The 20,986-nt window shown below is 38.1% G+C and overlaps 2 long non-coding RNA genes across 2 annotated transcripts in view; one reads left to right on the forward strand and one right to left on the reverse strand.

The window, feature by feature from the left end:
• Positions 1-20,986, reverse strand: part of LOC129046531 (uncharacterized) — a 112,132-nt gene that overhangs the window by 65,689 nt on the left and 25,457 nt on the right. The gene's annotated exons all lie outside the window — the stretch shown is intronic.
• LOC135361590 (uncharacterized) lies at positions 4,998-10,125 on the forward strand. The gene is made up of 3 exons (XR_010405073.1): positions 4,998-5,159; positions 7,097-7,239; positions 8,372-10,125. It is a non-coding gene; the product is annotated as an uncharacterized LOC135361590 (long non-coding RNA).

Here is a 20,986-nt window from a genome sequence, read left to right on the forward strand (position 1 = left end):
CCTGCTTCTCCCTCTCCCTCTGCCTACTTGTGCTCTCTATCTCTCTGTCAAATAAATCTTTAAAAAAAAAAAAATACTGTGAAGGGGCACCTGGGTGGATCAGTCTGCTAAGTGTCTGACTCTTGATTTCAGCTCAGGTCTTGATCTCAGGGTTGTGAGCTTAAGCCCCACACTGGGCTCCACACTGAGTGTGGACCTACTTTAAAAAAAAATTTTATATATATATATATATATATATATATATATATATATATATATATATATATATATATCTCAAATGATTTATTAAATCCTCTTCCCCTCCCCTTTCAATGGTTAGCTCTTGTGCTTTGAGTTGCTTGGGTCCATTGAAACAAAAGCTGAATGTTTTGTCCCAAACAGGGATACATGGCAGAAGCCCTCCCTTATTCAGTTGGTGTCACCTAAATCAACAAGCAAGTCAAATCATGTCCCATAGAAAATACCAGCTTCCTGTGGAAAGTGCCCCACATGACATCTGTAAGCAGCTGTTTGTCCTGAGTTCCCTGGTTGAGGTAGGTGGTGGCGGCGGGGGGGGCATCAGAAGGATCCCAAGAACTTGGCCTTTGCACCCAGAGTCCCTTGCTCTGTAGTTCTACTCCCACTGTAAGGCTGAGAGTGGATCGAGCGCAAAGGGATTTGAGGAAAGTCTCATTTCACCCTGTGGTGGGAGACAGAGGAAATTAAGTGGACAGACAGAGTGCCTAGTGCTCTCCCTTCTCACACACCAACCCTTTGTGCTTTATGAATAATCATTAATGCCAATGGCTGAGCTGTCTTCTGTACCTTTAGTCATAACTGGGTACAGAGGAAGATTCACAAAGACATCTACAGGTCATAGTTGGAACTGGATTAAAATAAAAACTATGTCTTAACATGTCAATATTTTAATTTGGATGATCCCATCAAACACTGAGGTCAATTTATCAGTAGTCAATAGGAGTAAATTAACTAGGAAACAATTTATCATTTGTTTGTCACTGTGCAAATTATTCAGTGTGGGAAGAAAAGAAAATTGACCTTTGTTGAGCATGTTCCATATGACAAGCCCTGGATTGGGCAATTCTACACTCAGATGCCATTGAATTCCAGAACAAGACTCTGGTCAGCAGTATTAAATCCATTCTACAGACAACCATGACTCAGAGGTGTTAAGTAACTCCCTCACGTTCCCACAGAGAGCAAGCAGAATGCGAGGGCCAGGTTCAAACGTAGATCTATGTGGGGCTATAACCTACCCTCTCTCCACTATTCCGAAAGAGCCAGAAGCTTTCAAATATAGAAAACTAACTACACACAGGGTTATCAACAATCATGTACATATTATGAGGTTGTAATTTACTTACTCTTTGTATTAGACAGGTAAAAAAAATAATTGGTATTTTTAGACAACTAGACAAACATCTTTTGTCAATTTTCAACCACTGAGTAGCAAGGAGAAAAATCACTAAAAGTCCAATCTGGTTTAAACCTTGGCCTGAGGCAAACATTTAGAGTCCCCTTGTTTAATGTTCCACCTTTCCAGATAAAGGTACTTGGTGATTCCTCTGTCTTCCACCCACCTTCCTGACTCCTCTTCCAGACGGCATCTGAATACCTGAATATACATGGGTTGGGCTGGGTTGTCATCACAAAACTTTGCAGTCTTGTGGTAGGTGGAATCAGGAGTCTCAGGCATGATGGTCCTGAGCTCCCTGGTCTGCCGGACCTTACCATCTAGCCACCTAGTTGCTGTGGCCTGACTAACATCTGCTTTTCCTGTTGCTTGCAGCTTGTCCTCTGGTTTCTCTTCAAGCTTGGCCAAAGCCCAGTGGGGCCTCCTGGCTCCCTAGCAGCCTCATCTCCACTCTTGCTGGGGGTCTTACTAGAGATCCTGAGGAGCTCTTCCTACAGATCTCATTTGGGCTCCAGACTAGTGCTGCCCTGAGCTAAAAGGCGATTTTTCTTCTCTGCCCATCCCACCTCCCAGACTTCTACACAGACATGCCAGGGACCTCACTGAGCCCTCTGGCAAGCTTCCAGCCAGTCCTTAGCATCGTCAGTGTTCCTCCTGGATACACGGGCACCCCTGGATACAGTCAGGGTATCATGGAATCTGGGTGAAACCCCTGAGGGACTGAATTCAGGCCCTCCCTCTATGCCCCTCTATGTGGCAGTGGGGAGCAACCTTAAAAATGGTGATGTCTGGGTTGAAAGATGACTAGAAGGGGAGACACCTGATTTTGCCCGGATGACAGATTAGCAAGTGGCTGGGGGGAGCACAGGGTCATGTGCTGTTTCTACTTATGTATTAGAGGGCCTTTGCTTTTACACTTAAATTTTTATCATTGTCTTAGTGCCAGATAAAATAACCATGTCCTTCTATGAGTCTTGTGATGGAGTGGTCACTGCAGGCCAACTAGGCCAACCTAAAATGAAGCTGATTCTAGGGCTGGCCGCACCTCAAACCACAGCATCCTCCACTTTCCTCACCAGTGTCCTGCTCTGTCCTTTGTCAGGGCCCCAGAGAAGCAGCCAGGGCACGGGCCGTGCCCCTCCCTCCCCGCCCACCCCCACTTCACACCCCCCACAGCTTCAGTGCTGGAGGTTGTGTTTTGTGCCTGGCAGGTCTGGAATGGAGAGCTTTGATTGTCTTTCATTGTCCAGTTTAAGTTGCCAGATGTCTAATTTCAAATATTTAAACCTGTTTCTGAGAATCAAATTGCAAAAATACCAGACACATAAATGTCCGATATTAGGAAGTGTCTCTTTTCTCTCAGTGTAACTTTAAATTTTATTAAAGTAACCAAATAAAGTCTTTCCAGAGTTTTATGATTGCCTTTATGTAAATATCCAAATAAAATAGTTCAGGCTATTGTGGGAAAGGTCAGAAAGGTCCTTCCCAGGGCCTCAAGTTCCATTGTCACCTCTCACTTGAAATGTCTGTTCCCTGGGCTAAGCTCTTGGTGTTCCCAGCTCAGTAGCTCAGTGCTCGAAACCACGGCCCTGTCCCCTCTACACTCAGCCACTTTGCCTCATTCCCCAAAGCACTACTCATGTAAGAAGGTTGTACATGCCAGATTTAATTCGTTTTAGGAATTCATTCATTTAACAAATATTTATTGAGCACCTACTATAGACTACACCCTGTTTGGACTCCAGGGATTCAACCACAAGTAAAAGAGACAAAAATATCTGCCTGTGTGGAGCCTACATTCCAGGGGAAGCACTCAGACAACAGGTACAATAAATAAGACACCCTAGCATGTGTCTGGTAACAGTAAATGCACTGAGAAAAATAAAGCAGAGGAAAGGGAAGCAGAGTGCTAGGAGGAGAGTTGATTTTTAAAATATATGACCCAAGCAGGCTTCAGTGAGGAGCCTTTGCACTGAGTAGATGAGGTGCTGGAGAGAGCCATGCTCGGATCTGGGGGAAGGATGTCCCAGGCAAAGGGAGCAGCAAATGCACAGCCCCGATGGAGGAAGAGCCTGAGGCCAGTGCGACGAAAATGGGAATAAATGAGGGAAGAGCCAAAATGTGATCAGAGGGGTTGGAAGTGGGTTGTGCAGGCCAGTAGGTCAGTGTGACAGTTGACTTTTACCCAGAGTGAGTTGGGAAGCTGTTGTAGGCTTTGGAGTAGAGGAGTGCTAGAACCTGACTTGCTTTAGAAGGATCATCTGTCTGGCTCCTGGGGTGGGAAGAGACTGAGAGAGGCAAAGGTAGAAGCTGGATGATGACTTTGGAAGTTATTAAAACTATATAGGTTAGAGCTGGTGACTGGAACCACTGTCCAGCAGTGTGGTGATAAGGAGTATACATAAGTTATGGATATATATTGAAGGTCTGCCAACAGGGTTTGCAGATGAATCAAATGTAGATGTAAAAGAATGAGAGGAAGCAAGGATAAAACCAAGGTTTTGGGGTGACTGGGTGGCTCAGTTGGTTGGGTGTCTGACTCTTGATTTCGGCTCAAGTCATGGTCTTAGGGTCGTGGGATTGAGCCCCATGTCGGGCTCTACGCTGAGCACAGAGTCTGCTTGGGATTCCCTCTCCCTCTCCCTCAACCCCTCCCCCTTTGCTCTCTCTCTCTTTCTCTTCAAATAAATACATAAAATCTCTATTAAAAACGAGAAAAAAACGAGGTTTTTGTCCTGTGCCAGTAGAAAGATGGGGTTGTCATTTTCTGGGATGGGGGAGAACAGTAGTAATAACACAGCTCAGGAGAGAATATCAAGTTGGATGTTAAGCATAAGAATTTCTCCCCAGTTGTGTCCCTCCAGAGTCCCCACCTCTGGCCTTGTTGTTGGGCTCCTCTCTCTCCATATGATTTTCCTCTGCCCACTCCTTCCAAGGTTCCAACTACATACCATGAGTGGCTGAACTTGAAACTCCAAAATTCCTGTTTTTTATTATGTGCCAATGAACAACTTGGTTCTTTTCATGTGATGAAAAAACTAAAGAAAGCAAGTTCTCAGACAAATTGATTACAAGATATGTTGGAGTTTTACTTCAAGCTTACTACAAGCCAAACCAAAGAATTCTTTCTTGGGAGAAACATTTATGGAAAAGAATAAAAAGAAAAGGAAAAAGAGGAAGAAGAGGGTGCAAAGGAAGAAGAAGTTATTAACATATGCAAAAAGTAGGCAGAGTGTGATGAACTTTTATATACCCATCACCTTGCTTCAGTAATTGCCAATTCAGGCTGATCATAATTCATCTATTACCCACCCACTTCTCTTCCTCTTGTATTATTTTGAAGCAAATCCTAGGCATACCTTTCATCTGCAAACTTTTCACTGTGTATTTCTAAATCATAAAGTTGATTTTATATAAATTCATTACCATTGTCACAATTTAAAAATTAACAATAATCCCTTAATATCATTACATTTCTAGGAAGAGTTCAAATTTTCAACTGCATGAATGTCATATTTTATTTTGTAGTGTGTTTGAATCAGGATGCAAATAAGGTCTACATGTTGTAATAGATTGGTAAGTCTTTTAAGTATTTTTTTATAGATTCCTTTCTTCCCCCCACCCCACCCCCTACTCCCTGCAGGATGCTTACTGAAGAAACCATTTGGAGTCTCGTAGAATTTCCCATGGTCTGGATATTGCCAACCCTTCATGATAGAGTTTATCATGTACTTCTCATATATTGGTAGGTAGATCTAGACACTGCTGGCTTGTTTTCAAATCACATTTGTAGCTTATGTTAGTGCTGTTTCCATTATGAAATCTTACTGTTTCTCCAAAGTGTTGCATTTGTCTAACTTTCATGTTTTTCAAAGCTTACAACCCTCTTTTAAGGTAAGAAATAGTTTTATTCCAAAAGGGCTTACCACCTGAAATCAAATTTTAAGGAAAAAAAAAAAACATTACTTTAGAACAAAAAACTGATGATAATGTTTTGGCACAAAACTTATATTCACATTGAGAATAAAAATTGTCCCAAACCTGGTCTAGGGCAGAACTTTTTTGCATGATATAATTCACAACCTCCTCTGGGATATAATTGGCATTGCTGTTAAAATGCTTGAGCAATTTTCTGATAGACCTAAATAAGATTAAGGACTTCTGGGAAGCCAGGGTTGCCCACCCAGCTGACTGGCCAGCCTAATAATCTTTAACCAGACATGATTTTTTCTTGTATCCAGTTTAACAATGATTAACCATTCGCTTTTCTTATAAAATCCCTAAAGAGAATCTTGAATCGGTGCACTTAAAGGTTTCATCCCTTGTGGCTAGCTCGAAACAAAGTTTTGGCCCAGACTTATAATCCGTTTGTCTAAGAAGGTGTTTACACAACATTTAGGAAGAAATACTGTAAAATTTTTTACTACTTTGTGTGGGTAAGAAATTTCATCAAAAGTTATTAAATGTATACACAAGAGTCCCTAAATATATGGAAAATTGGTTTCTTTGAAAGCTCTGGGCACTTTGACTAATGTGGAGAAATTTCTCCTTTGGATAACATAATTCAAACTTAGCTGCTGTCATGAAGTAAAAGATCTTCCTTCAGATTCCTTCTATGAGCAAGTTGGTGCCTTGAACGTGGGATCCAAGTGTCCTGAAAAAACAACATCTCTTGATAGGTGGAAACTGGTTTAACATCATGATTTAATTATTATATCAAATACATCATGGATAATCTATGGACTTTAATAAATTTAACAGGTAAAGGCTGAATTGGTAAAAACTGAACTTCAGTCCTGCATTTTAAAAAATACATTTAATCTAATGGGAAATAAAAATGAATACTTGGATAAAATTTTAAACTTGATCATAAATAAATAAAAATTGAATGAAATATAGTAAGGATAGGTTGTATATTTTATGTATTGTGTATAACATGTATTTCAGAAAATTATTTTTTATCACGCCTATACAACAACTTTGTTGACATTATCTGGAAACTCTATTAGTTACTAAGGAAAGATATATGAGCTTTCAAATGTACGTAATACAGTGGAGTTAAGCCCATACTCCTATGCCTTTTGGGATGCTAGATTGGGCCAAATAGCTCAAGATGACTCTAAATTAGACCTGCAGACCTCAAGGTTTGAGCAAGGCCACAGAGGGCAGGTTGGGCTTCACCCAATCCAAGGGTTGACCAGCTAGAGGTCTTCACACGGGATTTATTGTTCATATGCCAAATAGCAGGCCCATTCTGAGAGCCAGCTCAGGTAACATATACAGGCTTACCTGCTTTCATCAGCACTGAGTCTACACCAAAAGATAACAGACTCTTGTATTAAGGAAATTAACTTTAGGGGCAATGGAGAATAATAATAACTATTCCATGGAATTTTTAGAAGGATTAAAAGCAATGATGTATATAAAGTACTTAGCACAATGTTCAGTGGGCACAGGAGGTGCTTAATATTTATTATTTTTAATATATTGAATTGTTATTTAATATACTAAATTAATAATATTTATGAGCTCCTTCTCTCTCCCAAAGTTGAAAGATCCACATGTGCTCAGGGTCAGGGATTGTCAATGAGGAAAGCATGATGTGACCAAAATAATCATGTCTGAATAATGTTTTATAATCTCCAAAAAGCTTTAACATGTACTATTACACTTGGACCTCAGCTAACCGACAACCACCCAAAGTGCTCTGTGAGACAGGAATAAGTATATCCAGTTTACGGTCGCTGCCAACCTGGTAAAGAAGGACGTGATATTGCAGCCACACTCCTAGAGGAGATCTGACCTCTGTGGGTGCTGACTCTCAGGTATGTGACACCCAGAGTCCAGGCCCCCCACACACACTTACCACTCACAGACTCCAATTCAGGTGAACAAATAAAGGGATTCCTGGAACACCAGACTTCCAGTGCTAAAACGAGGAAGTCTCAAGCAAACCCAGATGAGTTGGTCACCCTAAGTCTAAAAGAAATGAACACCAAACCCCACAGACCACGGGAGCAAAAAATACTAGCCGGGGGCGCCTGGGTGGCTCAGTCGTTAAGTGTCTGCCTTTGTCTCAGGTCATGATCCCAGGGTCCTGGGATCAAGCCCCGCATCAGGCTCCCTGCTCAGCGGGAAGCCTGCTTCTCCCTCTCCCACTCCCCTTGCTTGTGGTCCCTCTCTGTTGTGTCTCTCTCTGTCAAATAAATAAATAAAATCTTAAAAAAAAAGAAAATTAGCCGGCAGAGCCATAGGAAACATGCTGCTTAGCACATGCCATAGTACCCAGGGTTTCATGGTTTAAGAACCTTACATGTTGCTCAGTCTGGGAAGACAGCTTCTCCAAGCTCTCAGGTTGGGAGCAGGTTACAAAGCATTTCTCACCAGAGCCCCCGCCAAGGCATTGGCATTGGATGATTTAATCATCCTCTTCCTGAAGTTTGTGGGTGCATCCCCCCATGCACTGGGTGACCCCATCCACCTCAGGTTTCCCCTCCCAGATGCAGATATCTATAGGAGGGCCAAGCAGCCCTGCTACAGCTCCTTTATAACTGTGGCAAGAGACCAGGGCACAATGGAAGAGAGAGGGCATCATCTCCAAGCCTCTCCTTTAGAAAAGTCTAAACACTTCTGGTTGACACAGAATTAAAGAACTTTATGCAGTAAAAAATAGTGACATCCTTAGCTTTCAATATTGTTCCCCACACTTGCATTGGTTTCAGGGCCTATATGTCTGGAGCTCAAAAGTACATTCCTCTGCCCCTTTTGGATCTGGTGTATATGAGTTCACAGAATCATCTCCAGAAGAAATGCTGAATCATAAAGCTGTGCCAGCTCAGAAGAGCCTTTATTTGGGTGGGTCTCCTGCCACTCAACTCTGCAATCTCTCAGTTCCCCTCCAGAGAATCTGTTTCTCTCTCCAAAGATCAAGACTCTGCTTTTTCAAATTCTCCACAGGTTGGTGTGTGTATGTGTGTTAAGAGGAGAGAAAAGGGAGAAAACCCTCTGTGTCTTCCAATACTTACCAGACATGTCTCATAAGGAAGGTTAATCTCTAGACTAAAGAGAAGAGAGGAATTTGTTTGTGGTTTGATATCCATCACTGAAAGGAATACAACTAAAAGGGGCATCAAAGAAAACTGATTTTGTCACCAATGTAGCTACCATGGAGCAACTTCCACAAGATCAAGATACTGGAGGCTGAAGGACTAGGAGACAAATCTGTAAGCCAGAGATCTGGAGAGACCCTGAGGCTGTAGGAAACCTTCTACTTACCATATTATTGGACTATTTTAGAAAAAAAAAAAAAAGTTTTCATAGAAAAAAAAGTTTTCATAGAAAAACATAGCTATATAAGCTTCTAAGAGACTTTAAAGACACGTTCCACTCACTGCATCAAAACTCTCTTATTGTGTAAAAAGGCAACTTCAGCTGAGGAACAATTACTAGATGTGACAGATATCTTCAGCCTCAGCCCCCCAGATGCTCTTTCCAACCTCCCCAACCTGCTCTGTCCCAAGAGAGGCTGACCCATGCTTTGCCTCATCTCAGCTCCCATCCCCTCTGCCTTCTGGTTAGATTCAGCTAATGGGAGGCACTGGCAAAATATAGACAGGAGACATGAGGATGGGAGGAGAAGGAGGCAGAGTGAGGTCAGAGGTCCTTCCTTGCATGACCACGGCTTGGCAGTAGCTCCTTCCCTCTGGAAAAGGCCACAGCCCTCACTCTACTACAGCTACAGTTGTCAGGGTTCTGGTAGCTCTTCCCTCCTCTATCCCTTTAAGCCAATGGCTGATGAAGATTCCCACTGTCGCTAGCCCGGGGAAGACCTCACCATCTTCTGTTGGTTTCCCTGACACCTGTCTACACTCTTAGAAATAGCCTCTTCATTAAACTCCCTGAATAAGGCCCTATTAAGTGTGACTTCTGTGTCTTGTTGGGACCTGGACTGATACCTTCAGCATATCAAGGATCCACATGGGCCAATGGCGAGCAAATGAGAAACAATGCAGAAGTAAGCTAGGACTACCTTCCTCCTCTTTCCCACTTTCACCTATCAGCCAAGGAATGCGTACACTGAAGGGAGAGTTTCGTAATAAACAAGGGCTATAAAGAATCCTTCTGAGATTTTCTATGCAATTTACAGACAAGAAAGCAAGGTTCTGAGTTCATCTTTTCTTCCTATGTCATATAGCTCTTCCTTTGTCCCCCCCAAATGCATAATGGATTCTAGTTAGGATGGTGGTCAGTAAGCAGCAGTGAAACAGTTGAAGAAAATACACATAGAACAGGAATGAGGCACATAATTAGTCAGAAGTATTTATTAATCAAAGATGGAAGATGATGTACACTCCTAAATGAAACATGAATTTTAGTAATGTTGGAAAGGAAGAGCAAGAGCAAGAGAAAGGTTTGAAGGCTTTCACTCCTTAAAGTGAAAGGAAATTTGGGAATCTGATCTTTCTTAGGAGTCTGACCTTGACTATTACAGTTACATCATCAGGATTTCAAAACTAATATAGGAACCTATTATATATTGACTTTGTATTAACACAGACAGTAGTACTTTTGTTGGTTGAAAACAATTCTTTTCCCATACTACATAAAAGATCCTCTTTCCTGGAATTCTTAATTTAAACATATATATGTTAGATAGATATTATATACATAATGCATAATATTATATATGTATACATTATATGTGATGTATAATAATTTATACATATATGTTTATATATATCACATAAATCAATATATAGTATCTATATAGTTATACATACATTTATAATATATAAAATGAATGTCCATATAGCTATCTATCTATATATATATATCCATCCATTTTATTCATCCATTCATTGAAGAGTAACTGGTTATCATGTTCAAGGCCCTGTGTTTGATGATAGGAATGCAGAGGTGCATAAGATGTCTTCTCTATCACAATTTAGTGGAAAAAACTGACTGATACTATGTATCAAATTAAAATACAATGTGACAAATGCTATCAGAGAACAATATGATTAATAATTAGGTACCCAGTGTCCCTGTAGTACCTTATATGTATAATTATTAAAATCCGTAATACATTAGTCTGTCTGGAATTGTTACATGTGCCCCCATAATCTCTCCCCCTCAAAGAAGGAGCTGTGAAACGTTTTCATCTGGATCACAATACCTATCACAGTGCCCAGCAAGTGTTTGTTGTTTTGAGGATTAGATAGATAATGCTATGAAAGCTCTCTGAAAGATATAAAATGTGACATACACGCAGACAGCTGTAATTGTTTATTCAGTGGAGTTAAAAATAGAGATACCCATTTAAAAAAAAAACATTAAAAGATAAGAGTGTCACTATATTTTTTTTAATAATAAGAGCACTGAGAAGAAGGTAGAGAATATATTAACATGTCCAGGCAAGATGCATCGACATGGACCAAAGTCTACCGGAGAACTGATGGTCAGATTCTAAATGATTGCTTCCTTTGAAATCCATCCTTATTTCCCCCAAAATTGTGAGATTTTTATCATCCTAATAATTGTGTTGTGATTTAAAAAATTAAAATCATCACTGCATCTCAGCCTGTTTAATATTTCCACAGTGGAAATAAATGATAATACAGGTTTTACTGAGAGTTTCCATTTGTTGAACACAGCAGGTAAGTTGGTGGCAGCTGAGCTCTGTCAATGAGAAATCAATTTGGGTTAGACTGATATAAAAATTAAACTGCTGTAGTGTATCAGAATGTGGTAAAGTGGCTTTAAATCTTAGCTGTAGTGATTTATTGAAAAGAAGGAAGTGACTTATTGGAAAGGAGGAAGTAAAGAAGAAGACAGTAGCAAGAGGAGTTAATGATGATGAAAGATGGAAGAAGTGATCATGAAACCAGCCAGTTCCTTCCTTCCATTTTTGCACCTGTGTTTTATTGCACTTAAAGGGAGAGCACAAAAACCAGGTTGATTTTGTCTTATCTTTTCTCTTTTTTAGGCATGGAGAAAAAATAAGGGAAAGAGTGATGGTAAGATAAAAATAAGGGAGAGTTGTGAGTAAAAATAAAAGAATTAGTGAAGAAGAGCAAAGGAAAGACACAGAAACCTGAGAACTTTAAAAAAAAAGAAGGAGAAAAGTGAGAAAATTGATCAGAAAACAGGCAGAATTGGTCCTTTTGTGTAAAGTATTTTTGCCCCAAATCATAGGACAAATTCCTTGATACCGGTTTAATATTTTTGTTTTTATTCTACTGAGTTATGCATCATTTCCTCCTTCCTACTCTTCCTTTTGTGTTCTCACAGTTTTCTTTAGGCAAGAATTTCAAGATCCACATGTCTTGAAGTGTGGAGCAACTGGGTTGGGATTATTTTTTCCAGAACAAGAACAAGCAATTCTATGTGGGAAAATAGATCATCAAAAATGAAAAGTGGTCTAAACTGTTGGAGCCCAAGCCACTCTAAGATTTTAGAAATGGCTGACTTGTAGGCATCACCCCTAAAACTGGAATAAATATATCTGCAGGTTACAGAGTCTTTGTAAAAATGTAATGAGTTAATGTTTATAAAGCCCCGAAGGCCCAGGCACACAGCAAGACCTTAACAGTTGTATTTTGAATGAAGTTTGTACTTGAACTGTTTTGATAACTGAAGCATTAAAAACTTAAATTTTGTGGGGCACCTGGCTGGCTTAGTTGGTAGAGCATGCAAATCTTGATCTCAGGGCCGTGAGTTCAAGCCCCATGTCAGTGTATAGATTATAAATAAACTTTTGATTATAAATAAACTTTTTTAAAAACTTAAATTTTGTTTAATTTGGGGAAATGCTTATTCTTTTTTTAACCTTCATATTCTTTAAAACCTTTGAGATATAAAACCCACAAAATAAAAATAGAGATGTTCAAAAAAGTGCTGAGAACTTCCCTCCAAATGAAAACCTGATCCAAGATTTCTTCCTTTTTCAAAGGAAAATCTGTCCCTGTATTCTTTTCCAGCATCATGACCTTATAATCTTTCCTGTCAAAAAACGATCTCCAACCTTATACTTTATAACACTCATTTAAACAGCACAAGGCATGAAGGCATCTCTCCAACTTGCTCCCATCCCTCAGCCTTTCTCTTTCAGGTTTCCTATAAGCAGATAAAGAAGAGATAGAGTAGGTACATGCTTATACATCTAGCTGTATTGCTAGTGGAATATTGTAGAAATAAATTCACAAAGGCAATTTCCTCAAAGGAAAGGGTCAAAAATGAGCCATGTAATTTAATTTTAAAAGTGACTTTAAGACAGGAAATCAGGAGTTGGTTTGTGGGTAACTTAGGGAAGACTGAGGATTGCAGTGAAGGTACAGATCCTGCACCACCCCAAACTTAGTGAGGTCAAGCCTTGAAAAGGAAAGCTCATAAGCCCTTTGTAGAACAATATCTTACTTTCAGGCCTCTGCCTGTCAAGTCCTCTGCTCTGGTTAATATCATCAAGGGAATCCTTGCCTGACAAAATATAATTTAGGATCTATTAAATATGATTACTTGGCCTTGAAAATGATGGATATTGGACAGAATTATAAAATCACTTTACAAAAGAAAGGTCTCTTTTACATCCTTTCTTGTGGAGCCTAAAATGAAGCCTGGGGAAATCCCTCAGAGGGGTTGTGGCATTTATAGGTTAGGTTTATGAAAAAGGGAATTGATATTCATATTAAAAACTGTGAAAATTGAGCAAGGTGAAGATTGTGAGCATGCAGACAGCTGTGACGTGTGTCTGAAGGGTGAGTGGCATGTTGCCCAACTGATTTACTTGCTTTAATTATATTAGTAACGTGGAAGTCGACATGATTTGAAACAAGCTCTTTGGGTTTTTCATTCAAATACTAGCCCCTAGTGACCACTTTTTATGGTCCTCCCAATTTCCAATTACTTAAAATGTTCATAGCTGAAATACTTCAGAGTTCATTGCTGGGTTTGCTTTGGAGGTGGCCTAGGCCTGAGTTTTTTATTTAATTACATTTTGTTCCTGGTTATAAAAGTAATATGCAGTCATTGAGAAAATTACAAAACATAAAAAATTGTAAAGAAGAAATTAAAATCACTAATAATTCTGTCACCCAGAGATTACCATTAACATTTTCTGTATACCTACTAGGATTTTCATATACATGTTTTATATATATATGTATACATATACATATGTAAATAATTTTTATTATTTAACTGACATAATATCATAATACTGTTTTCTAAATTTTTTTTAACTTTATACTATAGCACGACCATACACCCATAGTTTAAGTATTATTCTATAATGAGATATTTAGTGATTATATGATATTCATTGTATATATATGCCACCAATTTTTAAACTGATCCACAATTGATGAGAATTTAGAAGATCTATTTACATTTTTTACCCATTATCAGATAACTGTACTTCTCTTGTTCTTTCCTTAGGATACATTTCCAGAAGAGCCATTATGCCCAGAAATTTGCAAAATACTAAACCGTTTTTACATATGGCAAATTTCTCCTATCATGCAAAGTCTATATTACAGTATTTCTTCACCACTTCTTCGGATTATCTTACCAAGACCAAAACGATGAAGGTAGTAGCTAAAATTGAGATTATCACCATTATATTTCTGGTTGAGAATGAATTTTGTGTTAGGGATAAGGTGGGAGCAGCGTTAGAATTTTAAACTATTTGAAAAAAAACAAGGAATCAGGAAGTGAGGAATGGGGAGTTATTGTTTAGTTGGGTATAAAGTTTCAATTTTGCAAAATAAAAGAGTTCTGGTAATGGATGGTGGTGACGGATGCACAACACTATTAATGTACTTAGTACCACTGAACTATACACTTAAAAATTGTTAAGACAGTAAAAATTTTACATTATTTATATTTTACCACCAAAAAAAAATGGGGGGAAAAATGACTAAGCAAGTGAAAAAAAAAAAAATCTCCCCTCTCTGTGTTGCAGAGTACACGTGAAAAAAGGAAATGGGTCCTCCACAGTCCATGACACTTTCCTGATGTATGGTAGATGAAGCTATAATTGTAACTAACATTTACATGGTACTTCACAGTTTACAAGTGCTTCTGTACACACAATTTCATTGACATAACAGCCTTGTGAAATAGTTGATTATCATAATTTTGCATATGGAACTTTGAGACCAGGGTCCAATAACTGCCCAGGGTGATATAGCTGGCAAAGAGCAGATGCAAGACATCATCCCAGGGCCCCAACTCCTTTCCTAAACTGTCTCCTCTCCCCTGTGAAATACACCACCAAGATGGCGGCAAGGCTATTGTGCTGGCAAAACCATCAAGTCTTTCCATTTGACAAGGCAGATGTTTCATCTATAAACTGAAAAGGATAAATATTTAAACAGCACTTAAAAGATTTAGCTTAGAAAAACTTTTTGTAACAGTTTTAGATAAACAATTCAATAAAGCAGTAATTTTACTAATACCAGTCACAAATAATACCCTCAGTGTTTGAATTCTTATGTCGTGGTTTTGGCACTTTCGGATATCGAGGTATTTTTAAAATTCGCCCTCTATACCATATTTTTCACCCTCAAGAGGAAAACATGCAACATGGCCAGTGATTAGTGTGTCCAGGCAAGGACACAAGGAGAGGAACTGAGCACACTTTGAGTAATTTAGAGTCGACCGTCTCTCTCTTTACTATCTCTTGTCCCATTAAAATATAAAGAGAAAAGTTACATATTTCCAAATTAAATATTAGCATAAACATAGATTTTTTTAAATGTAGATTTTTCCTGGTACCCTACGATTTTTTTTGCCTATTTTTGGGTGTGGGATCTGATCAAAGATTAAAAAGCTGTTATTGGCTCTTTTATTCATTATCATTTTGAGTTTTGATAGATGAGTTCTCCAACTTTTCAAGATCTCTTAGAGTTTTGTCTTTGATGATCCCTGAATAATTTAATCTGACAAGCAGGTATTTTGGTAAACAGAAATCTGATCTGTGAGATTTATTTTGCCTGTGAGCCCATTTATCTTTGGAATTAAAAGTATCAATAGACATCATGAACATTTCTTGTTCTCATATATTGACTAACCACATGCATTTAATACACATTATTATGGACTTGTTATGTGCCCAGTACTGCAAAACTAAATAAGACAAGGTCCCATGGAACTCCCATTATATTAATAAATAGAAAAACTAACACATACACAATTTATTAAAATGAAATAGAATAAGTGCAATACTAGAAGTATATGCACATACTCTGGGGTCACAGAAGTATTATTTTTGCTCCTATGAGTAAGAGAAAGCTTCACAAAGGAAGAATCATCTGAGTTGGGACTAAAAGGATGAACAATTTTTCATAAGGAAAGGGATGGGAAGGTTTATGCACATATATTACTTTGTCCCTTGTTTTATGACTAGATATTTTTCTCCAATTAATAGTATCAAGCCACCCACTATCATATGCTCTGACCGTAACATTAGAAACATCTTTAGATTTCATAGCCAGTTCATCATCCTTTTGTAAAGTCCATATTCTCTTTAAATTAACCAAACTATCATCTTCTGTTGCACCTGCCATTGAGTGGACTGATAACAATTCATTGTTGATCAATAAACATTAAGCTTAATTATGAAGCTCCTTGATTAGTCTACCACTGTACTGGTAGTGTCTGGATACCCAGCCGTTTATATAAACACTTTCTACTCTGTACATAATTCTATTTTAATACTGCATTTTCCTTTCCAGTTGAACTATACTTACAGTAGAATTTTAAGAAAAAAAAATGCTTCCTAATATTTATGCTGGACACTGCTCAAGTTAATTTGGTTAAATAGAACTTCTAGAACAGTAGTAATGATTTTCTAAGATACTATATCATCACCTGTCTTAATTTCTTGCTGGTATTGATATAATATGGATCACTGAACAATGTAAATCTCCACTGTATGATATTGATGGTTTCTGGTCAATTAATGTACGCCAGATTTTTTTCAGAAATCATACCAGCTTTAAAAAAAAAAAAAGAAATCATACCAGCTTTGATATTCCTGACCAACTATGTTGTGTATTCTTTTTTAACCATTACCTGAATTTTGAAAAGAAATTTGATAATATTTTTGATTTCTTTTTTGATGGTAAATCATGGCATAAATGGTCTATTGTCTAGACTCCTGAATGGTATCTACTGTGCTTGTTCTTTTTAATAAATATTGCAGGTTATCTTAAACTATGCTTGGATATTTTTACATATCTGAAACATATGGGTAATGGTTCTTCTCTACAATCTTACTTTACTTTTTCAGAGTTTTATGTTGGATCTCCTCCATACCATTGGATTCTTTTAACTTTGATATGTCTGCCTGGCCAGGACTCTAAACAATAGCATTTTCCCTGATTTAGATTTTTGCCCATCAGAGGCTTTTGAAGAAAAGGAAATTCATTTACAGAGAGTGGTTTGAACATTCAATATGCACTCATAAGAATTAGTTCTGCAGGACTTTCCAGCTCTAGGATTCTGTGTGTATAATGGCAGAGTGAAAACAACAGATTGTAGTTGTATGAATGTCATCTGTGTTATGTCAAAGAGAAAACAACTTCATCCTGAATCAGATCAAATAGAACAGTCCAAAAAATTTTAAAAGAGGTGAAAATTTAGTCAATTGAATTGGGAATTATAATTTTCAGTATTTAGACATCACATATTGAAATGAAATTTTCTAAAAAATATTAATTAGATTCTTCCCAAGGGCTTTTGAATCACATCACATTTATTTATTTTTTTTTAATTTTTTGCAATATAGCATATCAGTGCTGAGGTTTCTGCACAGAGTCATGTGTAATCACCCCACTCTAATGCCTGTGTGTGTGGTTTCTCACACAGTGACCTGTCCCCTGCCAAAACAGGAGGTCATGACAACTAAGAAACCAGTGATTCTGCCCTGAATACAGACAGAGGAAAACAGATTTTTCCATCAATGGATCAGCTTCTTTCCCATTTTTAGAAGAGAACTTCTCTGCAGGCTATTCGGGAACAAATTGAGCACTTGGTCAATGCAAAATCAAAAATACCAATGAATTATTTTTTAAGACAGTAAAGGAGTGGATTTTTTTCCTGAATCCAGGAAAATATGTCCATCTTCTTGTAATTTACATGCACCTGCAGGGAATTACCTAGAGTGTTTCATTAGCAACACATACAGTAATGTTTTAACACTGCAGGGCCAATAACCCACCTAATACAGTCTTGTTCTCTTCCTAAGCAATCTGGGAATGAACAATAAAAATAACAATTTTTATTTTCATCTTCAATCTTTAGAAATCCTCCTTTATTCCCACTCTGCTCCAGTTCTCTGATGCCTATTCACCGCCAAGCATATTTAAAGTGTTCATTCAGACAGTGGTTCTCAAAGTGTGGTACTCAGCCTAGTAGTGGCAGCATCACCGGGGAATTTGTTAGAAATGCAAATTCCCAGGCACTACCCTATTCCCAGCACTACCTGCTGAGTGAGAAACTCCAGGCCCTTCTGGGTTTTCCAGGCCCTCCAACTGAGTTTGATAATTGTTTGAGTCAGAATCACAATACGTGCTCTACAGTACTGTGCTTATACTCCTTTATTTCCTATTCACTCTTCCCTCTCACAGATCCTTCTAGCCTCATCTCTTCCTCAGACCTTGGTCCTGGCTCCTCTCATCTTCCCCACCTGCATTCTTCCCCAAGGAGATCTCACTCATTCCTTAGTGAGATCTCGGCCATTTCTAAAAGAAAAAAACCTTATGGACAACAGGGTGATAATCAGCTGATAGCAATAGCCTCTTCCAGACTTCTCAGTAAATGCCAAATCTCACCTCAATGGCCTGTTCTTTTCAGATGTTTCTCTAATGCTGAATGGACTTGTATTAAATCTCCTATCTGATAGTAATAAAAGCTAGCCCTTATTGAGCAATTAATATGTACTTTCCTAAACACATGTGTATATTATCCCATTTAATCCTCACTACAACTCTATGAGGTAGGTAACATCAAGAGTCCATTTTACAGATAAACAAATTGAGGCACAAAGTCACTAAGTGAGAGCACAAGGTCACACAACCAAGAAGTAGTGGGGAGCGTATTAAAAGCCAAAGTGTCTAAGATGATTGTTACTCAGCAAGGAAGAAAAACCTAGTCTTATAAAGCAAACAGGAAATTAAGGACTTTTCCTTCTGCCACATGAAGGCCATAATGGAATTTTTCCTAAAAGATTATTTTAGAAAGTAGGAGATGCACCATAAAATTATATGTATACTAAATTTGGGGGAAAAATTCCCCCAGGCAGTGATCTTTATTACTAAGATTTGATTTGGAAGCCTATTTTTATAGCTCAGTTAAAAACTGATAAACCCACTCACTTATATAATAGAAATGCTGACGTGACCTTAATTCTAGAGGTGCAAAGGGTATAATTGAATTTAAGAACAATGTACCTCCTCCATTAAGTCATTAAATAGATCGTAATAATCTGACACATTTGGTAAGTATTACATGAAAGTGGTTAACAATGGTATGCAAATAAAATGAGCTTACACTCTTAGCTACTGTATTTTAGGTTGTGTTTGCCAAATATAACATTAAATTACAATACAATCATTTAGAAAATGTTATGGAAATATATTTTAAATGTTCCTGAACATGATGCCAACATAAAGAAAGGGAATATTAGAATCTACAAGATATTGCCAAGTGCCTATGTGTAATTCAGATAGCTTATATTTACAGTCTATAGAGCTAAACTTGATCAGAAATACATCCTTTCGACCCAAACTTCAGGAGTTGCCCTGGTGATATAGTGCGTCTGATTGAAAAGCATATGTAAAGATGCCAACTAAATGCCAAAGTCAGAACATTCCTCCACAGAGATGCATATTTGGCACTGCTGACAAAAAACATCCAGATGTTTGGCATACAACCAAATGCCTAAATCCAAGTGAAATCATGAGTTAAACACATATTTAGGGAATGTAACCAATGTAGACATCCAGTCGGGCTCATTCTGGCTCAAACAAAATAAAACAAAGCCAAAACAAAATTTCTCGAGGGCAGAGCTACACATCTGAATTTTCAATTTATATTGTCTCAATTCTTCATTTAATCTGACTATTTATAGGACCAGTAATGAAGCATACTAATCATTTCAGTGTAATAGAGAATTCAGTAGCGCAAAACATTATGGGTTTCAGAATTCCAACAATTATTTTAATCAGATCTTCTGTTTGTTTTATGTCCTATGCAAATGCTAATATAACAAATAATAGTTAATAAATGAGAATATATCTAATAAATCATCCAGGTTCTTACCTATTGGTCACAATAATTGCAAATATATTCGAAAGTCTTATGTTAGATGTATATATGGGCAACAAGCCATGGATATAGATATATGTATTTATATAAAAGATATAAAACACAGTGACCCCCCATAAAAATTGAAAAGGTAAAAAAATTGTTGTCCTAGTAAAATAAATAAAAATAATTAAGGGTTTGAATTAAATATAAGTGACTCAATTAGTGTGATAGATCAATTATAAAAATGGCTCCAATTTTCCCCCTTCCTACAATATGTCTATACAGCTCCTCCCATCACGATGTGGCACTTATTTGTCCCACCTCTTGAACTGAACTGTCCTGCAACTTGCTCTGGCCTCTAGAATGGCTGACATGATGGGGTGCCATCCTTAGCACAGGCCTCAAAAGGCATTATGCATACTCACTCGCTCTTTTGCTCCTGTTCCTTTGCCCTGAGAACAATTCTGAGCTAGCCAACTGAAGAATAAGAGATCGTGTGACAGAGAGCCATATCATCCCAGTGGGGTCATCCCAACCCCCCAGTTTTTTACAGATGCATAAGCAAGCCCAAGAATAGCTGAGCCTGGCACAGACCAGCACAATCCACACAACTGATCTGTAGGTTTATGGCAAATAATAAATGGTTGTTTTAAGCCAATAGGTTTGAAGTAGTTTCTTATGCAGCAATAGATAACTGATATAATTGGTGTCAGACAATATTTCTATAGCAAAATAATGCAAATATTATGGTAATGGATCCTTAAATTTACATATATTTGATATTTTTTAAGAGATTTATTTATTTATTTGAGAGAGAGAGAGAGGGGAGGGGCAAAGGGGGAGGGAGAGAGAATCTTAAGCAGACCCCTGCTGAGCATGGAGCCAACTGTGAGCTTCAAGTCCAGGACCCCAAGATCATGACCTGAGCCAAAACCAAGAGTCAGACGACTCAACCAACTGAGCCACCCAGGCGCCCCAACATACATTTGATATTTTTATAAGGTACTGTCACAGACTTGGCTTGCATGATAAAGAAGACAAATGTGATTATCCTAATTTTAAAAATAAGAAAATTGAGACAGGAAAATTAAATCACACAGCCAGCTATTACTGAGGTGAGGTAGGTGGGTAAGGATAGATTAAAGTGTAGACTCCAATTCTCTTCTTTCTAAGTCCACATCGGTTTCCAATAATCCTTATGATCTTAACTGGCCTCACTGTGAATTTGACTAAAGGATTAAAAATATCAGCATTGTGGTACCC

This window comes from Mirounga angustirostris, unplaced genomic scaffold (assembly GCF_029215605.1).
Source record: "Mirounga angustirostris isolate CCGP_5_RB_7025 unplaced genomic scaffold, mMirAng1.0.hap1 SCAF_9, whole genome shotgun sequence".
Classification (NCBI taxonomy): Eukaryota; Metazoa; Chordata; class Mammalia; order Carnivora; family Phocidae; genus Mirounga; species Mirounga angustirostris.